General features: G+C 41.8%; 1 protein-coding gene across 12 annotated transcripts in view; it reads right to left on the minus strand.

Annotated features, from left to right (window-relative positions):
• The window catches only part of TENM4 (teneurin transmembrane protein 4), a 755,206-nt gene that overhangs the window by 410,658 nt on the left and 318,492 nt on the right, over positions 1 to 26,056 (minus strand). For all 12 annotated transcript variants that reach the window (XM_061343269.1, XM_061343268.1, XM_061343271.1 and 9 more), the window contains one exon: positions 288 to 385. The gene's annotated coding sequence lies outside the window, so the exon portion shown is untranslated. The remainder of the gene's footprint in view (positions 1 to 287; positions 386 to 26,056) is intronic.

Below are 26,056 nucleotides of genomic sequence, written 5' to 3' on the forward strand. Positions count from 1 at the left end.
ATCCATGGCTTCTTGATTTGTACTTAGATGTAAATCATTTCACGCAGAGAATGTCTATGTTTCTAGAGTGCCTGACACAGTAACAAGGAGTCCTTGACTGGCACTGTAATGCAAATTGTCATTGTCAGATAATAAGAATAAACACAGATTAATAATAGATGTGTTCTAAAGAAATCACTGAGATTCCAATTAGAAATACACGCACAAGAAATATTACAACTGCCGTAATTTGATTTTAAACAACAAAACATCATTAATACATCCCAGATACTAGAATTAGTACTTACTTTTTGTAGTAACCGTCTTAGAAAGATCTAGGAATAATCCATCAAATACTTCTTGTAGGATACAGTTTTAACCTGGACATGTGTTATTCTCAGTCTACCTGTAAGAAGACAGAGATGCACACACAAAAATTAAATCAGTGGTTTTGTTAGCGATTTGTAACTTATTTGGTATCCAAAATGGATTAAAAGCACCTGCTAACAGGTAAACAAGGCACATAAACCAGTCATCTATACGCATGTTGTTCGAGTGTAATATTGCATCAGCATTGTACCGGGGTATACTTAGCCATCACATGGAAATAAATGTATGTGTTAAATGCAAAGTAAGGCTTTCTGTACAGCACTTAGAATTAAATGCCTACCCTTGGTTAACTATGCAAACATCCATCCCTTTGCCAAAAGAGTTATTTATCAGTTCCTCAGCTGTAGTTTCAAAGGTTTCCGCTTAACGTGGTAGTTCTTCCTTTCCTGTTGTGTGACTTTGCAATCCTCAGAATGCGAAAGGATTATTTTATTTATGTGATTATCCCAAATATTTCCTTCCTTAAATCCTTCACCTTTATTAGAATGAAATGACTGAGATCTTACACAGATGCTTCTCGTTGTTTCTACTCACATCAGTCAATTCTGTCTTTTCCGAGTTGGTTGTGGTATTGAAGAGCCCCAGTTTAAAAGCAAAGATGCATCTGTGACAAACTTGTTACAAGCAGGAGGTTTAAAGAAAGTGTAGCACAGCACTGGGGCTCCTCTTCTCTTACACCTCTTATTAGTCTATTAGCCTCAAGCTGCTGCTCTCTAGGGTCCTTTCTGTGTCTCAGGAAGACAAAGTCCGATAGGGACCGGGGAGGTGGAGAAGAGACCACAGCAAGTGCATGTGTGTAGTTTCACTGAAGGCCGCATTTGTCAGGGCCAGCAGCTTTCCCAGGATACGCATTTTGCTTGATATTTATCTATTTTACATGCACTCTGGTGCACAAGGTCTTGCAGAATTGGAATAAAATAAGGAATCTGAATGAACATGCTATTATAGAGGTGAGCTTCCACGTCCTTCCTTGGCAACCTGTTTCTGCATATATGGTCTGAAACTCCATTGACCTTTTAATCTTGCCAATTGTAAATGAATTTTGAATCCAAGCTGTCCACTGGAAAGGTGCAAAGGTCACCTTTAAATAGCTTCTCTGCTACATTGCCCTTTACTCCATGGTCCACATCCTCTGGCTTCCTCCCATTAATTCTGCTTCTTGAACAGCTCTGCTTTCACTGATTGTGTCCTTATACAGACTATTTCTTCCCCACATGCATTTTTCGGAGCTGCATCTCATTTTGGCATTTCCTGCTTAAGGTTTCTAATCTCTCTATCTTCACTGATTTATGCAATGCCTCCCAATTTGGATCATCTGTGATTTTAATTAACATGTACTCTTCCTGTCTTTTGGTTAATGAATGAAGATGTTTAAAGAAGACTGGACTCAAGACTGCTCCCTGAAGTTCCCCCACTAGAAAACTCATGCGATTCAACATATTTCCATTTATTATCTCACTTTGCTAATGGCCCTGTGGATGGTTTTTAATCAACATCACAGGGTCCTTATCTAAGCCAATCAGAATTAATTTTGTGAGTATCCTCCCTTGCTGGTGTGCACTTCAACAAGAGGGAAAACAAAAGAAGAAGAGGCCATCACTCACCAAAAGGCTTTTCTGGGAGATTTGAAAATGAGGAGGAGGTGAGAATAAATGGTTCATTCTCCTCTCTCAGGATTCTGGTACACTCATGGTCCCCCACTGCCATAATATCTATACTTCTCCTAATTTTTAATGTATGTATTTTTAAACTACTTGTCAAGGTAGGGAAATGCTATTATTTCCACTTTTATGAATAAACTCCAACACAGAGAGAATAAGGAGGTGGCCAGCACTTCTAGCAGTCATGGTTACAAATTGAGAGGTTATGGTTGCTTTTGCGTTTTCACCTCTGTGGATGCCTGCCTGTGTATCTCTGGGATGATTGAGCAAATGCACCATCAAACTGATTTAATTTCATCTTTAAAACACAAAATAAATTAAGAAATAGTAAAATCCATGTTTATGTCAGTATGCACATATCTGTATCATGAAGACAGGCTGAGAAAGTTGGAGCTGTTCAATGTGGAGAAGAGAAGCTGTATGAAGACCTCAGAGCAGCTTCCAGTATCTGAAGGGGGCCTATAAGGATGCTGGAGAGGGACTCTTCATCAGGGACTGTAGTGATAGGACAAAGGGTGATGGGTTCAAACTTGAACAGGGAAAGTTTAGGCTGGATATAAGGCAGAAGTTCTTTACTGTGAGGGTGGTGAGGCAGTGGACCAGGTTGCCCAGAAAAGTGGTAAATGCTCCATCCCTGGCAGTGTTCAAGGCCAGTCTGGACAGAGCCTTGGGTGACACGGTCTAGTGTGAGGTGTCCCATTCTATGACTCTATGACCTGAATACCATTTTGAAAGACTGAGACCAACTACATGCTAAATGATGCCAAAAACAATGAGCATCAGGCAGCCAGAGCACATAAGTGCTTAATCTAGATCACAGGATATAGACTAAGACATAGAATGATATCCGCTGTAGATCTGCAAGTTATTTAGACACTTCCTTCTCACTCAGTTGGGTGTTGAGATATTTCTGAAGACCTGGACCTAAATGCTTTCCATATTATACGGGAAGTTTGCACTGGATTTGAACCCAGATCTGCCAAGCTTAAAATGTGATCCCCACCTAAGGACGTCTCTCCTTTCCTATCTAGAGGATAATAATGTCATGTGATGGACATTTAAGCTCCAGTCAGTTTATGACTACATTCTTTTGTTCCCCAGAAAATAGGATCTCACCCTGTCCACATGCACAACTCCCTCCACTGTCACCTCCCTATAAACAGTTTTAATGTGGCATTCACATTCCTTTTGGATGAAAATAAAAGGCCCCTTTCTGCTACAGGGCAAAGGATTAGGAAAGGCGTTTGCAGTATGGACTTAACTTTAAGGGGGTTATTTATTTTCTGACATATTAGCTGATGTTTCTGAATCAGCTCTGAAATATCCTAAAAAACTTCAAGTTATGTGGGTTTTTCTCATAAATTCCAGCAAGATAAAAAAAAAAAAAATACAATTATTCCCTTTTCCCTCCTACCCCCCTCACAATCAAAACTCATGGGGGGAAAAAAAGAGAAGGAAAGAAAAAGAAGGAAAAGGACCAAATTTTTCCAGGAGCACCAGCAGCCGTAAAGAAACTAATCATGAGCTAACAAATGATCTAAGGGAGCACAGAGGGAGGTAAAAGCATGAAGAAGACAATTAGGAAAACATTTGCAGGAGCAAACTTTATAAATACTCATTACAGTTTTTAAACACATGTCCAAATGAATAGGTGTTCTTGCTTCTGCCTTTCCCACTAATACATTTAGTGCAAAAAGACACAGAGGACTAAATGTTTGTCACCAATACCCTCACGTGAGGAAATAATTACACAGTTTTTTTTCACTCTACATTTTTAAACACAGCCAGGTTGGAAATGAATTGCCTTTGACTTGCTAAAAATAAGCATAAGAAACTTAATCTGAGTCCATCGCTGGTGCAATTTATACCATACACAACTTCAGTGAGGTGTAATTAGCAGTGCATTGCAGTAATTTATTATTGGTTTAAACAGCCTGAACAATCGGGACCTTCCAGCAAAATGGGAATATAGGAAGCTATGTGCCAGACATATTATTCTGGTTTATATTAATTCAGTTATTTTACCTTCGGTGCACATTCATCTATCCATACAATGCGAATGCTCCATTGAGAAGGATGCTGAATATTGAACCTTTGGCTCAATATGAAGTATGAACTCTGAAGCATAGCTGCAATAATACTTCCATTTGCATTATGATGATTAACATTCCTCTGAATAGGAAGCATCCAGTAAAATTAATTGCAGAAATAGTGAGATTCCAATTGTCATAAATCACTGTGCGGTATAAAGCAAGCTCTCCAAAAACCTTATAGAAAAAATAGGTTTTGTGTGGGTTTTAGAGTTAATTTCAACCTCATTTTCACCAGGCTTTCCATTTGTGTCTGTTGACAAGACAGTAATTATGCTTTTCTCTTTATTAACACATTCTTTTCAGTAAGGTCCCAAACAGTTTTCACATGAAAGGCTGAATTCAACAGACCATGGTTTTTCTCATTACAGACTTAGCATTCACCCGTAGTTAATTTATCTCACAGATACTTCCTGTCTCATAGGAAGAAGGGTGGCCTTGGAGTTAATGCTCTTGATTTGATCAGAAGTTTTCTCCACAGCAGTTGAAATGAATGCCTTTTCAAATATGATGATTACTGAATTCATTTAAAGAGTGAAAATAGGGGGGTAATGATCGAATGGTATAGTTTCTCTACTTAAAGCTCTGATCTAAGGGAGATTTCACCTTACTTGAAACAATACCATCTCTAAATCTATACACACTTATCAAATCATTATCTATATATTTATATCTTTGTATCAAGTCGACATTTCCCCCTTCATTACCATATCTTTCCTCAACACTGAGCAAAATTGGCAATATTCATTGATGAATCAAAGCGAGCAACTTTGACATTTGGTACATCAGCTTTCATTTGTAACAGGCATACGATGCAGTGATTTATTTTGATGCACCACATTGTACCCTAAAGAGCATCCAAAAATAAAAATGCTTTCATTATAAGTGTTCTAAAAATCAGGGATCTGTATCAGGGACCACACACAAGGAGAGAATGATTTCTTGCCACCTGTGCTCTTTAACCCAGGCTTTTGATGGTTGGATTGCTTTGGGGGTTGCTTGCTTGGGGTTTTTTTGGATATGTTATTTCCAAATGTATCGTATATTCAGAAAGCAACTGAGGGTTCTAAGCAGTGTTCAGCCCTGGAAACAGCAGAGTTTTTCCTGGTAGCCTGCTGTTTTGGGCCATCCCTGATTACCTCACTGTAGGTGAGATGCCCCTAAATTACTGTGGTACCAATTGAATTCCTAATGACAGTGTCCACTTTGCCACAACCCCCCCTGAGATGGCAGTAATTAGTGCCATGCTCAACAGCACAAGAAGTGGTCGTAGATGACCTTGCTGCTGCTGGGAGGCTGAGGGAAGGGAGTATATCGTAGACATGTTCTCACCAAGGATGTTAAGACTAACTATGCATTTCTGGCCAGGAATACTGTATTCCTCATCTCTGTGCCTGATCTGAGGATGCTGCAAAGCACTTAGACATGTTCTGTAGTCCACTTCATCCCCAAATAATGCTTTTAGCAGACATTTACCATTAAGTCAAAGTTTAAGTCTCGCTGGTCTCAACAGAGCTTCAGTCTGTGCCTGAAGTCAAGTTCCCTCAGGGTGCCACTGCCAAATGGGAAGAGTCTGATGAGTTGGAGACACTCATGGCCAGGATTAAATAAATACATGCATGCATCAACTGGTCACTCCTGTATGCTTCTCTCCATCTCTTTTTCCATTATCCCCGTATGCTGAAAGCAATGACTGGGGGTTGGCTGTCTAACAGAACAACTAAGAAGGATGAGGTGGGAAGTGGAGACAGCACATGTGGAAATGAGCTGAAAATCATCCTCCCCAAAGAAGCCCTGCTCACAGGACAACCTGTCATTATTTTGTTCCCCCATGGAGAACAGAAAGTCATGGCTGATGCATTCAGAGATCTTAGGCATGTTCTAAAAGGCAGCAAATGAATGCAGAACAGAGTCTGCACTGGGTTCAACAGACCTAAAGGACATTTTTCTCTAAAGCAACGCATTCCTTTGCAATGACTGAAGCCTAACCACCACCACTTCATCGTTTTCTACAGCTACCTGAAAGGAGGTTGTAAAGAGATGAGGTCAGTCTCTTCTCCCAAGTAACAAGTGGCAGCACAAGAGGAAATGGCCTCAAGCTGCACCAGGGGAGGTTTAGATTGGATATTAAGAATTTTTTTTGCCCTGAATGGTTTGTCAAGCCCTGGACCAGGCTGCCCAGGGCAGTGGTGGGATCACCATCTCTGGAGGTATTGGAAAGACATGTAGATGTGGCACTTAGGGACATGGTTTAGTGCTGGACTTGGCAATGCTTGGTTAACAGTTGGACTCAATGATCTTAAGGGTTTTTTCCATCCTAAATGATTCTTTTATTCTATAAACATGCTCCAGACCTGCACCTCCTCTCTTTTAATACGAAATTGACACCACATGTAGAAATATTTATTGGCTTCAGCCTAATGTTTCATTGCCATATATGCTGACAAATTATCATCATGATCTTCATCCACTCAATGAGCCCTTGGTGGGGAATACATGGGGAAGATGGAGCTTAGAAAGGTATGAGGAGATCCCTCATAACCAAACTGTAACAGCTTACAAGATTTGCACAGAAGGCCATCGTTCCCAGACACTGATTCAGCAGGCAAACAGTTAAGGCTTATTATCCATCCTTTTTCTGGATAAAAAGGAAACAAGGGTAGACCATTAGAGGAAGGATGGAGAGTGCATCGCTCTGGGGGAGGAACTACAGGAGCACTTAAGCCTGGAGAGCTACTCTTTCCCTAAGCACCTCTTTCTGCTCACACATCAAGTCAATTTTGAACCTCCTCAGCCAGGACAGCTCCCATCGAGTGTTTTGCACATCCTAATTGGTTCCAATTGTGTCCTAGGGGCCATTTCACAGCATTTTACCTCTGCTGTTATGTGTTTTTTTTAAAAAGGGTGAGGCTGGATTTTAAGCAGTTTATAGAGTCAGAAAAAGCTGCACAGTGGAGGCTTCTCAGAATTAAGATAATTTTCTCAGTATGTAATAATTTCAGGTGAAAAAATGGATTTCTGGGAAATGGCAGCACAAGTAAAGGATGGGGAATGTGTCCTGTTGAGCTCCGGCAGAATTACATTTTAAAGTTCATCAAAGAATTACTGCCCTGTGCCTTTTGTAGACCAAGCTCTTCTTCCTCCCTTGTTGCCAGATCACCAGGTATGCTTTGTGCAAGAAGTCTATAGAACGTTCTATTCTTAATTCTGCCATATCTAAGTCTCATTTGCTTATATATGTTTTGGTCATCACAGATTTAACCCAGCTAACTTTATGTGTCTACATATTAATTATTAAAGAGCTATCAATCTAGACCCACTTAGATGTGTAGTTTTTAGATGCATAAGTCAACACTTAATGAGTCTCACCCCAAGCTGTTTTCTCACTGCAAATGAGCACCTTTCCTTCCAGCCAATAATTGTAATGTTGCTTTGATAAAGGCTAAGCAGCATTTTAGTAATGACACTGTTCAAAACATTACAGTTGACCACAATAACAAACCTCTCAATAACTTATTTTACCAAGCCAGGAGAATTCAAGAGAATATCCAGTTTTGGCCAACTCTAACAAAGAAACAGGGCATCTTCATCAGCCTGAAGTGTAGTGACCTTCTTTGAGTTGCTTCTGCTGTGGGAATTCAGTTTACTGAACTTAGATTTCACATGAGCTGGGCAATTGTACCAAAACACAACAGCTTCTCTCTCACAGTTAAAGTTGCTGCTATACTTGAAGGGTTTAAAATTAATACACCCATCTGATCAAGTCTTGAAAAGCAGTTTAGAAAGCATATATAAAACCTTTCTTTGGATCTTACCATTAAATTTGTTTTGAAATGCTCCTAATCCATATCATTAAATTCAAAGCATTAAAATATCACTTTTGTGCAACACCACCTCCAAAATAAATATTTTCCTGGTCTACTGTGAAAGAAAGGAAAGAAAATGTCTTTTTTGGCTTCTGGATCATTTTTTCAGCTACTCTTTTTTCAGTAGGAAACTGCTTTTTCTGTTGGGTTCATTTCATAAGTAAAAACATTTCTTCTGGCTTCTTCAAACTATATATTAAAAATGTCCTTGTAGAAGAAAGGATTTCTGTATTGCCTAGAAAAGCATCACAGTGTGTATCCCAGTACACAAGAGATGTGCCTATCATTGTTGCTCAATTGTTGTCCCTCTAACGGCTTCAGGTCTTTCAGCACAGACTTGACCAACAATAAAACATAATCTCACCATCAATACGCTTTCCGTTAAAGATGTTAAATGGAAGCAGCAATCTTTCACTTTATCCTGTGCTGATCTATAATCCAAACCCCCTTCAAACGCTTTGCAAGGAAGGGTAATTGCTGCCCCTATTTTTTTTTTTTGCATTGGATAGGTAAGCTGACATTGAGAAGTTTACAGGAGCACAAGTGTTGAGGATGGAAACCTTGACCCTAATAAAGGCTCTCAGTTGTGGACTGAGCTATATGGAGCCCTCATTTCTTGTAGCTGTGAACGCTCCTGGCTATCACCTTATGCATGCTACCTGGTCATTCTGTACATTATTTGTACAGCTGAACATTGACATAATTTTGTTTGAAAATGATGAGGAATATTGCAACTTCCTTGTAGCATTTTTATCCCACTTGCCACAGATAACACACAAAATCGCCAATGAGATATTTGTGTTTTCATATTTCTTAAGAGTAGAATAAGCATAAAAAATGCAAGACACCAACGATTAACAATATGTACAAAGCAAAAGCTCCTAGTATAACCATTGGAACAAATTAATGGTACATGAAATAGGTATTAAATAATCTTTTAACATCTTTTTAAAAGCTGTTTTGTTCAGGAATTAAAACATAATGTAGCTGCTGGAGTGGATCAACAGGTAGATTGGGTTAGATAGTTCTGCACTGCTTGAGGGCACATTGTGCCTGAAACGTGCTCCTGAAACCACTCCTTAGTTTGTAATTGATTTACTGGTGTAAATCAACTGGTTGTTGCATTAGTAAGACCAGTACTATGTGAACAGAGGGCAAGGACATTGTTCCTGAAGCTCAGTGCTTCTGGGTTGGGAGGATGCGCTCCTCACCATTGTCCCCTTGTTTTCTAGGGGTCTAATGCTGCTGGGGAGGTGTTGAGAAAGGAGTGAAATTATTGTGGACCATGTAGGGACTTCACATACCATCCCCTGTGCCTCTGCTGCAGCTTTTCTCCTGCAGCTCAATGGGATCACACCCTAAGACATGACCAGTCCAAAGAGGTCATGGATAGTGACCTCTGGGTAGTGGTTCCCCTGGGACTAGCTAAGGGTGCTTCTGACCTTGAGATACCACCACAACCTGAGGCATCTTCTGGGCTGGGAAGTCTGACAATACTAAAGAAAGAACTGCACCTTTCCAAACCAGCAGCGAGAGGCCATGTCGGATGTTCTAGCACATCTCAAATGGATCAAACCTTCACAATACATTCATAACTGTATTCTTTCTTTGCATCCCATCACATGCTACATCTACCCCATTGCTTCATGCTTAGTAGCCTGTCCTGCTGGTTACAATGCTGAGGCAAATGTAGGCATGCTGCGATGCCCTCTCTGGAAACCAGGGAAGAATTTACCTCCTGCCTTTAGGTGGCATATTGACATTTGAATGGCTTTAATGAGGGTTCCCACTGCAAAGGAGCAATCAAGGGTAGAGCTATGAAAAGGTTTCCATTATGACGACAGGAGAGGTCTGTGGACTCTGAATGACCTTCTGTCCCTTCATTCCTTGTCCTGAAAGCCCAGGGTGAATAATTTTGATACTTCTAGAAAGTTCCAGGAATGAGGTGGTATTAAAAAGTCAAAGCATACACTTCAGTTACGTGGCTGGACATGCACACACACATACATCTACATGTATCTACATAAACATGTATATACACAAGTAGTGAAATTTGCTATTATCAAAAGAACTACAAATACCAAGTGAGAACTGCACAGCTGGAGACAGATTGACATATTGTACTGTGCTGTAATGACTCAGCACAGGAGTATTTAATTTCCTCCCAGAGGCAAAACGTCTCTCCTCCACTGGAACGAATGGGGTGGCTGAGCAGCCTTTGCTTTTTAGTGATTGCATACTATGATACAAAGGGTTATAATTTAATGAGGAAGATGCTGTGGATCAGAATTGCAGCATTTTTCTTGATTTCCCTTAGAATAAGAACAAAACAGTGTATTCAGGTATTAGCTATGAAGAATAACCCAAACCTCGGCATTTCACACCCAAATGAAAAGATCCCATTCTCTGCCAGAAACAACTTCTGTGTCATGGGAAAAGCCCCATTACAAACCTTTGTTTTAGACCTTTCTACCCGGTCCCTTAATAAAATGAGAACACACCCTCTGCTGAGTGCTGGGACTGCAAGAAGGAACCTGTTTAATGAGATGCCTCAACAGCCTCTCAACCAGACTTATCACAAGTATCTTTACAGCTGTGATTGTACCAGGAATAGTTCACTGGATCATTTTCTATAACCAGCCTCATTATTCTCCACCTCCTGCCCAGTTAATAATCCCTATAAAATAACATTTCAATGTTCATAGAAAATCTGGAATTCTCTGATGGCAACAGCCACCCTCTCCAGGGTACCCCCTCAGAACAACACAATGAGCATGAAGGTTTGAATCTGAGATACTCTTCCTCATTTCATTATTTAATACATCTTGCAGAGGGCTTGAAGATAATGCAGATTGATTGGATCCTTGAGCAGATTGATTGGATCTTTCCCTGCGCAACAGAAGTTGAATAAAAGCAGAGGGTCCTCATGCATCCCCGTTGCCCACACTGCATCTCTGCTCCCAGACTTTCTGTCCCTCTTGACGATGCTGTGTACAGTAGATTGGCATTTTCCCACTTATCACTAGATCTCCATCATTCTGTGAATGGGAATGAAGTTCCTTCACAGACCTATTTTTATAAAGCAAACCTATATCCATAGGAGCAATTAGCCCCCTGCTGTGAGTTTAGACACGCCAGCTCTACTGCAGCTGCTCTCTGTTGCTGGCACTAAATTTTCCTCAGTAGTGGATCAACGTGTTTAAACACTTTGATCTTCTTTATCTCAGCGAAAAGATTTGAAAGCCTCCTGGATGAACAAGTTTTCTTGCGGGTACAACTCCATCTCACCCACCATTTCAACACTGACCTCAAACTTCTGTGCTTTATTTACTGGAGAGGCATCGTCTTTTGAAACGGCTTCTCACATCCTCTCAGAAAGACTTTCCCCCTCCTCAACACTGAGCTTAAGTAATGGTACTTCAAACAGCAGATAAGAGGCACAAAGGGGACTCAGTCTCATACACAGCAATTCAGAATCATCTTAATCTCTGTCACGCACTTTCTGATTTTCTTTTTAATCTCCCACAGCACAGTGTGCACCAAGCACAGATGAGAACTTGCTATTTAAGCTGCCTGATTACTGTTACACTATAAAAGCTTAACTAAGGTTTAGAAAACATGAGCACAAATAAACTGAAGCAACGGAGCACACATCTTGGATGTGGGTACAGTTAGATAGATGATGGGAGATAAGAGCTAGTGTCACCATCCTCTCTCTGATATGTCGAGTCTTACCTCTCAAGGAGTGAGAACTATGAGTGATGTGAAACTGATGAGTAGGAAAAAGCATGGGGTGACTGTCAGGCTTATTCCTTCAACCACTGCAGAATTACTGGTTTTCCTTCTTTAACTCTCTGCCTCTTTGCACACCATGGGGTTGGAATGGTGCGGGAATGGGGAATCCAACTCATATGAATGAAATTACTTCTCTGAGATTTGGGTTGTTTTACCCCAAACTGACCTAATTTACTGTTGCATAAAATGTTACCACCTGTGATAAAGGCAAGAGAGCTACACTGCTCAATAGAGCAGATGGGGAGGGGATGAAGGAGAGACCTTATTGTGGCCTTTCAGTTCTTAAAGAAGGTTTATAAGGAAGATGGGGACAGATGTTTTAGCAGGGCTTGTAGCAATAAGACAAGGAGTAATGGTTTTAAACTAAAAGAGAGGAGATTCAGTTTAAAGAGGAAAAGTTCTAGGATGAGGGTAGGGAGACATTGGCACAGGGTGCCCAGAGAAGCTGTGGCTGCCCCATCCCTGGCAGTGCTCAAGGCCAGGTTGGACACAGGGGCTTGGAGCAAGCTGCTCTAGTGGAAGGTGGCCCTGCCCATGGCAGGGGTTGGAGCTGGATGAGCTTTAAGGTGCCTTCCAACACAAACCAGGCTGGGATTCTATGATTCTATAAGGAACCTAGAGAGTTTGACATTGCAACTTTCTGGATGTTAGGAGCAAATTAATAGGGCTGCACTCTTATCAAAATACTCAGAAATGCAGGCAAGGCATTTTCCCTCACCCCAGTACTTGGTGCTGGCTGTGGCACAGAGCTCAGGAATAAACAGCACCATTAGAGAGGGTTTTTGCACAAAGGTTTGCTCACGAGGTGTGATTTTAATACCACAAACAATCAGAAGAGTTGATGGAGAGACAGATAACTGAGTCAATACTCAGGTGAAGGTTATTTCTGCTGCGGTTTGAGTGCTCCCACCCTGCACTGGCTGGTTTTATTACACAGGTGGATGGAATGTGCTCTGCTCCATTTCCAAGGCAGCCACACAAGCCCGACGTAAATCAGTCAGCAAGTACCTTGAACCGCACATATTAGGAATGCAAGTGAGAGGAATTCCATCATGAAGCGTGTTTAGACAAAGAAGCAATTATGGCATGGAGAGAAAAGGAGTGCAAAAACTTCAGCTGGAAGCAGGAACGGAGCACAGTAGCTCAGGGAGGTGGAAAGTCTGATTCTGTATTTATACAGCCTCGTAAATGGGGTGACTTTAATCTCCTGAATATGACATAGCAATATCCATTGGAAATGAATATCACAGACTGGTTCCCAGAAAGGATTTTGGAGAGTGGTCTTCTAATATTCATACAGTTCAGAGAGCTGGATTCTGGTCTCATTTACAAAGGGTCCGCCCAGGTGTGCTTTTATGGTTGTCAATAGAGTTACACAGTGCAATGCAGAATTGAGTAAAATAGTAGCTAAATATCTTGTACTTTCATTGCAGAAGAAGGAGGAGAGAACAAAGTGATTCATATCACTGCATGCTTCAAGTTTGACCATAAAACCCCTTTCCCAGTGGCTCAGCACCTGTTTAGATAAATGGCTTACTTGAAATCCACAATACAGTAGAGCTTGCACATTTATCCATATGGCACTAACATGAACTGCCAGCTGTGGCCAGTCGTCCAATATGTTCTCTCTCCATCTCTGACATACAAAACCATATGGAATCATCTATCCATTAGGAAGAGATCATTTTCAGACAGGAAGGCTTCCTGACACAATTATTAGCTGTGGCGTTCTTGACCAGGAACAGGCTGAAATAGGCAGGAAACAAAAAGGGGCTTATGTTGTCTTAAGGGGTCATGTGAAGAATTTTCTGTTCTTAAATCATCTTTCAAGCTGATCCTTTTTTCCCAAAGAGAGTGCCTTTTATCTCTCAGCTTCATGTCATTCCGCTGTATGGGTTGCTATTCTCTCCACCCATTCCTGCGATGAGTGATCATGGTGCATGAGAGCTACTGCTCTCCCCTGAGTTTGGGTTTGATTTGGGCCAGCAGACAAGTACGTGACTTGCTGGCAACAATCTGGTTTAGGAGCAACTGCTGCAAATGCTATTCCCAAACAATTGGTCCCAGAACTGGGACTGAACTGTATTTCCTTCCTAAGTGATGTTCTCTTTGCACATGCTGTAGGTTTCACGCTGAACCACAGCTAAACAGTGTATATCAGCATAAAATCAAAGGAAAACAGTGACAAACCAGAGTCATTGGCTGAATTTAATAATATCTTTATTGAGACAGAAAATCCTATTAAGGCAGTTCGCCTGCTCTCCATCTGGAATAACTCAATTACTCTTGATTTGCACCAATGCAAATGAGATGAGAATCTGCCCCCAGAACACTTGCTAGCTATGCTCATTGACATGATCAGAAGTACAGTGTTGCCTATAATCAGCCCTGGTTTACCTCTAATGGATATAAGCAGAGACAAGAGCCTCAGGCATTTCAAGCTCTGTAGTGAACAGCCCGTTCCTGTGTGGCAGCAGAGTATGCAGATGATGTGCCGAAAATCTGGGAAGCTTCTTTTGGAAATCGTGTGACCCAAAATGAGTTTAAAATCCAGAAATATTTCTTAAAAGTGGCACTCAGATATTGGACCTCTCCCTCCACATGCATTGTACCTCTCCTAAACTTAAATGGGGGAGACTTAGATTGGATAGAAGAAAGAAGCTCTTCTCTGTGACGACGCTGGCACAGGATGCCCAGAGAAGCTGTGATTGCCCCATCCCTGGCAGTGTTCAAGGCCAGGTTGGACACAGGGGCTTGGAGCAAGCTGCTCTAGTGGAAGGTGTCAGGGTGCTGTAACTGGGTGAGCTTTGAGGTTCTTTCCATTCAGTAGCTCAAAAAAGACAGTTGCCCAAAGTGCAGATTTTGTAAAGTGATCACTTGCTATCTCCTGTTTAACACAGCAATGGCCCATCTCCAGTCCTTTTTTCCCCTCTTTTTATAGGAGCTGGTCACTACTGGAAGGATCTAGTTAACAAGTTTTGTGCTGCCCTGCTGTCATATTGTATTCTGGAAAAGGGATTGACGACTGCTTGCAGTTAGGGCAGTAAATGGGAAGCCAGGAAAAAGGCAAAATATGTTGCTTTAAAAAGTAAACTTCACAACAGTAGGAGGGTCTCTGCAAATGTCCAACTCTTTGAGTATTTTCCATACCCAAATAGTGGCATTCACACAGTATTTCCTTTCTTGTGAGCTGCGCTGGTTTCTGTAGTCATAGACCTAGAACTGCCCACTATTCACTGTGATGGTTATAGAGCATCAGTGAGAAAACACCAACCAAGGGCCTTTGTAAGCAGGCTAGGATTTACTCACACCAGAACAGGGCAATTTAATGTGTAGTAAGTTGAGTTTTCAGACAACTTTTTCCTGGCTGGATGGCCATACGCAGAAGGTGACTATGACAGACACAGTAAGTGAGAATTCATGTACACTTCAGAATATTTTAGGCACCCAATTACATGCAACACAAAACACATGAATTGGGGAACCTAAATCCTCTGCCTACTTAATGCAGGCATTGCCAGATAAACTAACATTTAGCTAACATTAAAAATCAGACGGCGTGAATAAACCAGTAATTGCCCACTTTGCTGACAAAATCAACAAGGAGGTAATAAGAATCAGTCTTGCCTAGAGAAAGAACACTCACTGGGAAGCAGGATACATGGATTTGTTTCCTATCTATATCAAATGACCTCCATATGTTGATCTTTCCAGGGACATCAGCCTGTAGTTTTCTACTACTTTGCTGGCACTCCAGCTAATAAAGGATGCAGTTGTTCATCTACCAGTCACAAGCAATTGTACCAGCACTTTTATGCCCATGACCAGGGACATTTCTGTGATGAATCTGACATTGTGATAATCATTCTCCCACTTATGATTAGCCTTTGTTTGGTCCTGTAACTGCTTATACTTCATGTCTTTATCATACATCCCTGACCTATTTTGAAACACCACATGCAATCACCCCCCCACAGGAGCAGTTTAGCTCAATGCCATGCCACACCATGCATTGATAGTTCCACCCATTGCTTCCCACCTTTAAATCCATAGCAGGAATTTCCTCACTTGTATTTGCACCAGCTACCAAGTCAACATATCACTTTAGCTCTGACATATTTATCTCTGCTTTAGACTACAATCTGGATCAAATAGCTTCCTAAATATACAGAGTTTACTAAGACTGAAGAGATCATAATCAATCAGGAAGTGATAAAACAAGCTAATCCATATGCTTCAATACATCTATATGTACAGACAGGGGGTTTAAAACACACATACAAGTAAAAATATTTCATATAACTATCAAAACTTTAGAAATCAGTGTTTGCAGCTTTCATAATGTATTTGAACAAAACACCCCAGAAATTCCACAAAATTTAGAGTTTGCTGCTCAAACCTGGCATTTTGGCTAGGAATTGGTAGGATTATTTGCTTTGTTCAATCTTTCCCTATGCTTCTACACCTACTGCAAACAAGTGCTATGCCGTCAGTGCCAACCTAAAAGAGAGTATCCTAAGACCACGGTTAATGGTACCAGTATTTATCTCAAGCATTGTGGATATATGAAGCACTAACAAAGCCCACGTACTGCACAGATTGGCTACTAGTCTTAAATAATCTGTTCTACAAGTTGCCAGCCCAGTTGTCGGTGCAGCAAGTTCCAGAGCTGCCCATCAGCCCTTCTCAGAGCCGTTGCATTGAAATCCTAGAGAAAAGGCCATCAGAAGCTGACTGCTTTAATATTTGTCACACTGAGCCTTGAAGAAAATTAGGCAGGAGTGTTCATTTTCACACTTTCTCGAGTACCTCTTCTCACAAGTTGAAGTGACCTTGCAGAATGTCGCAGAAACTATAACTGTAACAGGACCTGAATTCCTTCTTATTTCTCTTTTAGTTAGTGATTGGGAAGAACATGTCTAAGACACTCTTCGAGGCAAATCAGGCCATAAATGCTGTTTCAGGCTGCGAAACTAAGGTGCAAGGCACCTACCTTTTGAGAAGCCCCTGGCACATTAACTCCCCAGAGCTGAAGATAAGAAACCAGACCTTTGACAGCTGATGCTTAATTAGAATTACCCTGGCTTTTCATTAACTTCAGTAGAGCTGCATTGACACTGATGGGGAATTAGAGTGAAGACTAGTTTGTTTCCTTCTGGCAAATGCCAGCCCAGACCCATGGATGAGGCATGCAACTTGTCCATTCAACAGATTTTTTGACTCATTTATGCCTCTGACCCCTTTCCCACTTGTTGCCTACTGAGATGTGATGCTTTCTGGGGCAGGGTCTATCTTGTACGTATTTACCTATGGACTGATGTTGCCTGAAACTCTAGCAGCAATAAACTGCCCCAGCTGCATTCAATTGTAAATACTCCAAATGACAGAAAAACATTTACATCTGCATCATATATTTCCTGTTTGGGAAGGGGAATAAGCTGCAGAAGTAAAAGGCAGGTTTGCTGTAATGCAATACTATAGCTTGTAGCAGTAGAGTTGTTTTAGTGGGATATTTATATTCTCAGCTGACATAGTTATACTGCTAAAACCTTCTTCCAGTGCTCACCCAGTGTGTGCTGGAGCAGAATCCTTCACAATGGTGCTGCAGTCCTGATTGGTACCTGTGGATGTTACTGTAATGCAAATAATGAATAATAAGAAGTAATAATTGGACATGAACTGCCTGCACTGTGCTGTCATGGGCAGGCAATACAAATTACTTGCAGAAATTTTTCCTGCTCCCCTCGATTCTGCTCTAGGTGACAAGCTGTTTGTTAACTTTTCCTTCACTGCTAGCAATGAAAATGTGCATATGTGGCAGCTAGTAACTCAAGCTTCCCATGGGGACATTCAATTCTCTGCTCCTTGGTCCTGCGCTTAGTTCCCTCAGTCACTTTTCCCCTACGGATCCAGTAATAGAGCAGAAGACATGCCAGAAAGAGAATGAGAGCAGTAATTAACCACAAGGAATGGAGAAACAGGACTGGTTAGAAAGAGCAAGAAACAATGGCATGTCAAACAGCAAAACATCAGTGCTTAATGGCTTAAACAAGGAGCATGAAAGCCTTGTTCTTTCTTGTCCAGTGACACAGGAGCCTCTCTATCCACAGAAATATCTCTCCGTTAAAGGATAACATTAAACAATCCAATCTTTAATAAGGCACTGGAAACCCAGAGGCACAAGACAGACCCCCTTTGTTTATCACAGACCTTATATGCTCAGAGGTCTTCAGATGAATGAGGTGCCAGACAGCAGTCTGGGAAGGCTGGGGGTGTTAACTCAGCACCCTCCATCAGCTTCACAGAGCCGTCAGACTCCACCCCGGCTTTCCCACAGTGGCTGAGGATAATGAGGAAATTATTCCAAAACTATAAGAAGTCTCAAACAATTCTGCTTCTATCTGAAAGTCAGGGTTTACCCCATGTATTTACTATAGGAGTGACATGCTGAGAGAAAATCTTAGCTTTGATGAATTCAACAGAACTCCAAGAGTCACCCACTTGCCTAAGTAGGGCTATCTAGTCATGTTTGAGACCTCCTGAGGTATCCCACAGCTTCTTGCCCATCTCATGCAAGCCTTTTGGAATACCTTGCAGCGCCTCATAAGGTGCTGAGCGCCTATGTAGAGGTACCTGCATTACTCTTCAGCTTGTACTGGGCTACGATTTCACCTTAAGGCTACTTTGTGATGATTTAGAGTTTGCAGAAAGCTTCCTTTTCTTGCTTGTTCACAACGGTAGTTAGTCCTTGGAGAGCAAAACACTGCAGAGGCAGGATGAAAATATGTGACAAGCATTGAGCTCATTTACCCTCTCTGGCTTGCAGCATGGGGAGCAGATAGAATCATAGAATGGTTAGGGTTGGAACAGACTTTAAGATCATCCACTTAAAACTCCCCTGCCATGGGCAGGGGCACCTCACACTAAACCATGCCACCCAAGGCCCTGTCCAACCTGTCCTTGAACACCGCCAGGGCTGTGTTCACGACTTCATCAGGCACCCTGTGCCAGTGCCTCACCACCCTCACAATAAAGAACTTCTTCCTTATATCTAACCTGAACTTCCCCTGTTTCAGTTTGAACTCATCACACTGTGCCCTATCGCTACAGTCTCTGATGAAGAGTCCCTCCCAAGCATCCTTGTAGATCATGCTTTTCAACCCACAGCAAGTGTTAGAATTAAAAAACTTAGGTCTGGATGTTAGGTCCTTAAGATTTTTCTTATTTGTAGGCTGAAGATTCAAAACTGTAACCTTCAGTAGGGATTTGCCTAATGCCTCATACAAAGGACATTGCCTTCTGCTCTAATAGCAGTTCTATACATGCATAACAGTTTTAGCTTCCCCGTTTGCCACTACTGGGACACCAACTCTTCATTAGCTTCATTGCAAGCATTAGATGTAGCTTCAGAGAGGCAGCTTTAAGACTTGAAACTTTTGAAGATCCATCCAAATCCTTGATTAAGACAAGGAACCCTCTGTTTAATGTTTCTCTTTCAGCAGCAAACTAACACAGAGGGGGGAAATGAGGCTTCTGTGCTTTGCATGAGGTCTGGGCTGGCAGGTTCTGCGCAAGGTTTTCTTCACATCAAGCTCCAAGCACAGGCACCTGGGAGTCACTTGACTCCCAGACTTGGTCAGACTCATGGCAACTTCCCAAGCAATCTTATATGCTTGTTCTAAGAAAAGAGACCCAGCACTATCTTTAAAACTGAAGCAACCCAGAGCTCTGTCCCATTAGCTCCACTGGACAGATAAGTTCAAAAGCACTTTGGCAAGGAACGTGTATCTCACACCTTTCCCTTCCATGATGCCTCCCCAAGTAGACTCCTAAGTTGAACTGCAGACTTTGATTAGGACACTTAGTAAAGCAAAAGAGGGTTTGGGAAGGTATCTGGCAAAAAACTGCCTGGTTGATAATGCACATTGTGCCTGGAAATCTCCTTTGAGCTTCCTCTTCATTAAGCTAGATGATTCTTTATGAGAAGGGTAATCAAAAAAAGTGACAAGGCATATGCAAATAAGTGAGTGAATCCCTGCACAAAGTGCAGCCCTGAAAGGTGTTATGGAGAATGAAATGCATGTGAGCTGTATGAAAATCCCTCATTTGCACCAGGATGAGAGCAGGTAACAGCCTCCTTTGCTCTTCCTCACTCCTCATGCTTGTAGAATAAAGACTCCCTAAATCTTTAAAGATGCCAGCATGGTGTTTACACCTTGCTACAAAAAGCAGCAGGGTTTTGATCAGGAAAATCTTCTTTGAGGTGAAATAAGCATGTGAAGAGGAGAGAGAAAGCAGGTTGAGTGTAGATGCAATAGAAAGAGATACTGTGATTTCTCATGAACTTACGAGTTCATGAAATTATGAGTAATTATGAGTTAATTTATGAGACTTTAAAGAAGAAAATCCCTGGCATAGGATGAACTTACACACAACCAGGTAGACCCTCCTTGTATTTTCACCTTGTGACAGACCCCTTAGGTGGATTTGCCAGGCAGATGGAGCTGGATGCTTTTTGGCATCATGGGCAGGGAAGGGTTAAAACCAGAGATGCTACACATTTGCAGTGATTCTCTAAGCCTCTGCATGCACACAAACAAGAGACACTGCTGCCTTTTAGGTTAAGAAAGATAAAATCAGGTCACTTAAGATAGGGAGAAGAAGGAATAAAACAAAACCAGAGCTCAGAAATCACCACTCAGGGAACATTCTCTACATGTAAGACTAATGCAAAGGGAGAAGTGATATTCCTGCAGTCAGACTCCACTTCTTGCACCCCCTCTGTTGCCTCTTTTTCCCCACCTACAAAAAGGGGTCAGTACTCACATAATCACTTTGCAAAGTGCACAGGAAGATTAGCTGCCTATTATTTGTCATATAAACAGAGCTCTGAAAGTGGGAAGGAGTATTTTTAATAAATAGCTCATTATAATTTAACTTCAGTTTTTCCCAGCAAGGTCAATCAAGGTTTGTTTTTCAGCCAAAAATAAAGTGCAGACCCTTTAACCATCTCGTCGCTGATAGGTTGTCTTTACCTAAAGTGACTTCCATACTATACATGCTTTTATAGCATGCACTTCTCTTGGTCAGTGATGTACATGAGTCACAGTGAGCAGCACATGGAACAATAACAGATTGATTTGTATTTTAATAATCTGACCTTGTTTTAGCTGGGCAGGCAATGGCGGTTTGCATCCTGTCATGCTGCAGATAGGACAGGTTATGGATCCCTGTCAGGCTGCTGTGACTATTGAGTGACTTCACACTTCTACCACAGAAACAGAGACCCAAATAACTTTAAACAATTTGCAGTGTTTCGATAACATGCAAGTGGCTGCAGCTTTGCTCTTTAGCTTTTAACCTCCGCAAGCTTGAGTGGTTTTGTGCCCTTTACAACTAAAGGACCAGGGCAAATTTCTGTTCCAGCATACCCAATGCTATTTTATTTGTTCTAATCAGATTGGCCTGGATTCACTTGGCTTCCTCCAAGCAAAATTCCCTGCACTGCTCAAGACAAAAAAGTAAAGCCCTCAAACTATCTGCCAGATGCAGTGACCCTCAGCTAAAATAAAAGATTTTCATCAGCATATTATGGTATTTCTTTAGCTGATTTGCTTTTGTCTCCTAAAAGCCTGCGGGACACAAAGACAGCACTAACTTTTCTCCCCATCACAATGCTCAGTGATAACATTAGCTGACCCACTTCAGCGCTGCAATGAGTTATGCTGTTGGATGACTGAAGGCAAATTGATTCTTCTGTCTTCTCATGACCTAAGTCTTGATGCATATGAAATTACTTCTTTTTATCATTATGAGGGCTTGCCATTTATCAAAGAGTGCTTTCTAGGGAGAAGGAAGCTGCCATATGACCTGTGTAAAGCTGGTAAATAGTAATTTAGGCAGTTTACTTTGCTTCCCCTGGACTTTCTCCAACAAGTTCACATCCTTATGTTGGGGGCCCCAGAGCTGAATGCCGTACCCCAGGAGTGGAGCTTAGGCATTATCCTGAGTTAGTCTTGTCATCAAATCTTACTGGGCTTCAAAGTTAATGGTTGCAAATGTGCTGCATTTGAGAAAAGGAACATGTAGTCGGGTCTACCTATATGTTCCCCCTTGAAGTCTAGAGAGATACTTGTCTGATGGGAGATGAAGAGAAAAATGGGGATGAAAGGCAACTGGTTTTGGACTCATTTTAAAGAGGCTTCCTCACTCAGTCATGAAATATTCTGATTATTCACTGCAGGGTTGGTTCAGATCTGAATCCATGAAAGGGATGGTCTCCATTCACTGCTTACTTGTAAATGAAGGGTCCACTGCATGATGGCATTTATTTTGGCAAAATAGAAGGAAGGGAAGGGCACCAGCTTGGTTAAACTCATTATCAGTCCACTGTTGATGTGGTTAATTGATGATTATGACTTAGTTTCTGTGACAGAAGGCAGTTCATGCTAACAGAGGGTTACAATACAGAGAGCAAGATTTCCCAGATGAAAATAGGTAAGTACTTATTTTGAATATCAAGCTGGGCAAAGGCAATGGGGAACTTCATGGGCTGGCAACTGCAACAATCAGGATGGGATTGCACTATGAACTATGTGCTGGGCAGGTATTACATAGAATCACAAAATGGTTTGGGCTAGAAAGGACCTTAAGCTCATCCCATTCCAACCCCCTACCACAGGCAGGAATAGCTTCTACTAGAGCAGGTTGCTCCAAGCCCTGTCCAGCCTGGCTTTGAACACTGCCAGGGATGGAGCATTCACAACTTCCTTGAGCATCCTGTTCCACTGCCTCAACACCCTCACAGAAAGTAACTTCTTCTTTATATCTAACCAGAATCTCCCCTGTTTAAGTTATAACCCATTACCCCTTGTCCTCTTGCTGCAGTCACTGATAAAGAGAACAGGGATCTTGATCATTAAGGGCTCACTTATGTTTAAGACATCTTTATGTATGTTTAAGAGCAGGTACATAAATAAAACACCTCCACGTTGTGGACAGATTGCATGCGCACATTTAATTCTATTATGTCTACACTTTCTTCACAATTCCTGTTATATGGCCCATTGATAGGATTTTAAAATTTAATTCCCCAGCCCCTTAAGTCCAAAAAGTACTTTCTAAATAACATATTGCCAATGCTGATCTGAATGAAGACCATCCTGTAAATGCTGTACCATGCAACTGATTTTGCTTTGCAGTATTTGGTATTTCCTTTTCTTTTTATTCTTCCCAGATGATATAAACCGCTAACTGCCTTTCTTATTTTGGTCCTCAATTGAGGAACAGGAGTAATACCTCTGAGGGAGTAAACGAACACTGTTAAGCAGTTTAAGAGCATAGTTCTAGCTTTGTGAAAGCAATGCTAGTAACAGTTTACAGTGCTGGAGTGCCTTTCGTTTCAGAAGATCCTGAAGATCTTTACAAATTGCAATTGGTGGAGAAATGTCATACAGCAATCTGAGTAACACTGGCAACTCCGTAGAAACACTTAGCAACAAGACAGTGAGGTCTATGGAAAAGGCTCTGTTAAAGTGCACTGTGAGTGAAATATACCCATCATCCTAAAATTAACTCCATTTTTTAAATGCACATAAGATAGATGGAATATCCAGTTTGTCCAATGAAGTGATTTTCATTTCTTCAGCAGATAAAAAATGATTGCTCTTTATAAATTTTTATAATTTGCTAAATTTTGATGATTTGGTCATTTTTCATCAAAAGCCCAGTTTCAGTTGTGAGCCATAACTTTCTAACTGACAATCAGATAGAAAACCATCAAGCAAAGCTGGTGATACATCATCACCAGGTCTATGAGTTGGTCATTCTTATTTCTAAACAAAAAGACTTCAAACTTTCTTTGCAAAGAAAGTCATAGGATCACAGAATGGTTTCGGTTGGAAAGGGCCTTAGAGTTCATCCAGTTCCAACCCCCCTGCCATGGGCAGGAACACCTCACGCTAAACCATATCACCAAGGCTCCATCCAACCTGGCCTTGAACACTGCCAGGGATGGATCATTCACAACTTCCTTGGGCAACCCATTCCAGTACCTCACCCCCTCACAGTAAAGAACTTCTTCCTTTTATCTAAACTGAACTTCCCCTGTTTGAACCCATCACCCCTTGTCCTATCACTACAGTCCCTGATTAGAGTCCCTCTCCAGCATCTTTGTAGCCCCTTTCAGATACTGAAAGTCTTAGGTTAGAAATTTGCTTAAGGTTATTCATAATATTATTACCCCTAATGTTTAAAAACTCTAAATGAATGGAGGCTTTTTAACTTACACCCTTTTAGTGGGATTTTCCCCTAAGCAATCTTTCATAGGTCTGCTTTAGGTCTGCTTAACACAATATTCCTGCCCTCTATTTTTGGAACATCAGTTGAATCCCAAACTTATTACACATCTGTACTGAGCTTCTTGCTTCAGGACAGGGTGAGCATGTCTGAACAGAGCCTGAGCTCTCTTCAACACTTCTTGGTATGCACAGGTGGCACATGAGATGTTGATCATTTGTTGCTTTAGCTGTAGAGAAGAGCCAGGCGTGGAGGAAACTGTGACTCAGAGATGAACACTTTAAAGTACTTCTTGGCTTCTTTAGGGCTGCTATAACCAAGCCATGATGAAGAGCCCTTGTTGAGGGCTGTACACTCTGTTGGGTGATGCTTTCACACTTGGTGGTTGCCAGTACAAACTCACTGAGTCAGTGAGTCAATAAGAGGATGCTGACTTGCACTAAGTGTGGCCTAGGCTCTTCCAAGTGAATGTAAGTCTTGTCCCAGCTGTCACATCTTGTTCCAGGACACAACAAAGTTGGGCAACAAAGCTGATGAAGGGCCTGGAGCACAAGTGTGATGGGGAACAGCTGAGGGACCTGGGGGGTTCAGTCTGAAGAAGAGAAGGCTCAGGGTGTACCTGATGGCTCCCTATCGCAGTATCACAGTATGCTAGAGATTGGAAGGGACCTCAAAAGATCATCTAGTCCAATCCCCCTGCCGGATCAGGAACACCTAGATAAGGTTACACAGGAACGTGTCCAGGCAGGTTTTGAATATCTCCAGAGAAGGAGACTCCACAACCTCCCTGGGCAGCCTGTTCCAGTGTTCTGTCACTCTCACTGAGAAGTTTCTTCTCAAGTTTAAGTGGAACCTCTTGTGTTCCAGTTTGTACCCATTACCCCTTGTCTTATCATTGTTTGCTAACAATATAGTTTCCCTATAACTGCCTGACAGGAGGATGGAGCCAAGGAACAAGGGATGGGACAAGAGGAAACGGCCTCAAGCTGCACCAGGGCAGGTTTAGATGGAGCTGAGGACCAATTCCTGGCCCAGAGGGTGCTCAGGCATTGGAACAGTCTGCCCAGGGCAGGGCTGCAGTCACCGTCCCTGCAAGGGTTCACACCCCATGGAGACAAGGCCTCAGTGCCATGGGTCAGTGGTGGCCTTGGCAGTGCTGGGAAGGGTTGGACTGGATGAGCTTAAAGGGCTTTTCCAACGTGGCTGATTCTATGATTCTGTGATTCTATTTACACTCTACCAGGAGTCAGGGACTGAGCTCCAACACTGGCTCCCCAACTGCTGGCACTGTTTGGCTGCTGTTGCTCCATAGATGTGCTTTGGCCCATTCCTGCTGGATGTCCTCAAAGCAAATCAGCTGTGGATGGAGCAGCAATGAGGACGTGAGCTTCTTTCCCTTGTTCTCCAGCCTATAGATAAGTCCCTACTTTATGTTTTCACAGCATAGCACTGCTGTAGAGATCACAGACAAGCCATGTTCTTCCAAGGGGGCTTTCCCTGAGCATGCATTTCTCAGTGTCATCCTTTCTTCTGATCACATTTATGTTTTCTTTCCCTTTTTTTTTTTTTTAATGCGTATCCTACAGAAGCTGCACCACTGACCTACTTTTTAAAATGCATCATAGAAACTCCTGGTTTTTTGAATGTTTTCACAGAGGATTTATATTGAAAAAGTTAGTCCAAGCAGGTAACGGACCAAAGCAAACATTTACTATAGTGTGTGTGAAATGAAAAAATAACAGTAATACATAGATTGTGTCAGACTTGTGAATAATAGAAGCAGTGAGCTGAGTTGTGTCAAAGCATAAACCAAGCAATTTGTTTTAACCATGCAAATCTTCTGTAGCCAGCTTGAAGTCTCAATCACAAAGCTTTTCCTGCACTGTTACAGAGAAGACCTTCCTTTCACTGCAGAGTGATAAAGAGGCACTAAGCCCTGCTCTGTCGTTAGTCACAAGTCATTTTAATGTGGGTCTGT

This window comes from Neopsephotus bourkii, unplaced genomic scaffold (genome assembly GCF_033783945.1).
Source record: "Neopsephotus bourkii isolate Nb327-2 ecotype Australia unplaced genomic scaffold, CSIRO-AGI_Nbou_v1 NB_1825, whole genome shotgun sequence".
NCBI classification, from domain to species: domain Eukaryota; kingdom Metazoa; phylum Chordata; class Aves; order Psittaciformes; family Psittacidae; genus Neopsephotus; species Neopsephotus bourkii.